General features: G+C 36.0%; 1 long non-coding RNA gene across 1 annotated transcript; it reads left to right on the top strand.

The window, feature by feature from the left end:
• Positions 1–515: 515 nt before the first annotated feature.
• On the top strand, positions 516–1,855 carry LOC126259585 (uncharacterized). The gene is made up of 3 exons (XR_007546532.1): positions 516–697; positions 819–925; positions 1,010–1,855. It is a non-coding gene; the product is annotated as an uncharacterized LOC126259585 (long non-coding RNA).
• Positions 1,856–2,707: the final 852 nt, after the last annotated feature.

A 2,707-nucleotide genomic window follows, 5' to 3' on the forward strand; every position in this document is an offset into this window, starting at 1 on the left:
AATATTACCAATTTTTGGTAACTAAATGAGGAAAACAGTAACAGGACTACTAAAAAAGTCAAAGCAAATTATTAACTCATGGAGCGCACGCTGCAGCCTGGAGAAAGCGTCGCACAGTGCTGCTGCCAGTCAGCGCGCGAACCCTGTTGACATGCGCCGGTTACAGAGTCCAGTAATGCCTTCGTAATGCGTAAATCCATCCATTAAAATTTCTGGACGTGAGTGAGGAAAACTGAAAATATTTTACATGTCTTTTTACAGAATCTGAATTTCCCAAACACTATTTCCTTTGACATATATTAAAGCATATGTAAATTACAGGTGGAATTGAGTATCACTTCCTGTTGTGTATCCGTGTGCAACAAAACTGTTGACCATGTTTATTAAAAAGAAAAAGAAACATTATCACTTTAAAGTCATAAGCAGAAGAATGACAATAGGTACTACTGCCCTGTTACAATGTGGCAACTGCATCACGTTCATAGATCATATATATATATGGAAATCAACCTTAACGTCTTTGCCGTTGAATTTGTGTGTGCTGTGTGTCTGCATGTGTGAACAACCGCGAAGTTATCGATTGATCATTGAACATAGTTTTCGGAAATAGCGAAGTGGGAACTGGGAAGGCGTTTCAGTACATCTGTGTTTCGGTAGTGTCAGTGTGGTTTCGTGCCGCATATCTGCAACTTGAAAGGTGGGTTCCGATTGTATAACTGCGTTTATAGGAAGGGTTCTTTTTCTTTTGCCTACAATGTCGCATAAAAAGTTTATCTTTAGGGAGTTCTTTTGTAAATTAATTAATTTATCCGTTTTAGCTCAAAGTTGTTTCTCGATTCTGTTATTTACACGTTCGTCATGAGCGCCATCGGTGGTAATGATGAAATGGTAACGAATAGACTGAAAGCCTTAACAGATAAGCTTGGTGAGTAACCTCAAGTACTTCGAAAGTAACATGTGTCAGTAGGCAAATTTGAGATACGTAACAAAATTTCTAAATCTCTTACAGAAGAAATGGATGCAAATTTATTGAGAGTTAAGAGGGAATATAAAGAATTTCTGGAACTTAACAGGACTGTTTGCAGTTATATTCAAGCCTCCATCAGAAGTGTCAGCTATGATGAAGAAAATCCTGACACACGAAACGCTGGGAGTCAGCTACGATGAAGAAAATCCTGACACACGAAACGCTGGAAGTAAATAAAACAGAATTTTGGTACATTTCGTTGTTATCAGTTCCGAATTTGTGCACACACAGCTGCAAGCAATGTATCGAGATGTTCAAAAATTAAAATTTGTTTCCGATACCTCAGTAATTGCTTCTACCTCAGGTGCTTTATTTGGGATGTCTTTTTATTTATGAAATGACATCAATTACGGTTAACAGTGTGGTGATAATGCAATTTCTGTAGAGGTATATAAGTAATTCCAGGCCTTGTTGTCTTTCATGTGTAATCGAAAAGTTGATTGTGAGTGCGACATACAGCGTGCACGAAAATGTTTCCATGTTTGTTCCAGTGCAACCTGATGAAGACAGTTCCATAAGTAGAGAAGCATAATTGCAATACTATATGTTAATGGATGGGAGAGGTGAAATATCCACAACATGTGTGATGGTCTCTGTACTTTAAGTTGGCTTTGATATGAGGCTGTTAAAGTAGGCCTAGCCTACAAGCTGATAGATCTTGAACATATACTTATTCAAATTTCATTGGACATACTTGTTAATAAGCAGCTTACAGCTTTTAGTGAGTTTGAGTATATGTGATTTTTATTTTGAAGTTGTCTGCTTTGCTTTATATTAGTGTCAAGAAGTTGCATGTAATGAGACTGAAATAAAAATATATAGACACAATTGTTTGTTGCATAATGCTGACTTTTTTCACGTTATTCCTTCACAGAGAATCCAAAAAGAGTCTAAAAGGATGTTCTGATAATAGAATAACCAAATAAATGGAAAAATGACGTTTCATGTGATGAATATGTGCCTTAGGATAATCTTACTGTCAAGTGAATTTGCTCTTAGATTTGATGCATCTTGTGGAAAAACAAATTTTTCTTCTTTTATCTGGACATGGGTCTCTGAAGTAACAGCACAAGTGTTTATTTTTTTTATCACATGCTGTGGTTTTGTGTTTTGCAAAATTGCAGTTTTTCATGATGAAGATTATGAGGAAACAAAAAAAGACAAACTGTGTAAGAAAAATGTAGAGAACCATAGCATATGGTAACAAGAAAGGAAATAAACTGATGCTGTAACTCCATTGGATTAATTGTCTGGTATAATGAAGTACTGTATCAGTTACATCACTTTCATTATGACAGTTTCAGAACCTCCTAAAATCCTGGTGCCTGGAAAGCAGATAGTGGAAAGTTCTTTTGTGTATGTATGTATAGTTTTAAGAGTGTATTGGATAAGTTGACGAAATAAAATATGTACAGTTGTGGAAACGAACATAATACATTCACTTTGAGAGTTTATCGGAATATTTAGACTTAGGTATGTAAATTTCACTGACTCTGCTTGCGTTAAACAGACCTTCACTGTGCTAGTGTGTACACCATTGGTCATTAAAAACTGTGACACCAGATAGGGTAGCAAATAATGAAGCATTACTTATTGTATGTATGCTGTGTAGCAGGAACAATACTTGGTGATTAATTTCTTAGATACTTCAGGGGTATACAGGGTGTGAAATAGTGCTCA

Source organism: Schistocerca nitens, chromosome 5 (genome assembly GCF_023898315.1).
Source record: "Schistocerca nitens isolate TAMUIC-IGC-003100 chromosome 5, iqSchNite1.1, whole genome shotgun sequence".
NCBI classification, from domain to species: Eukaryota; Metazoa; Arthropoda; class Insecta; order Orthoptera; family Acrididae; genus Schistocerca; species Schistocerca nitens.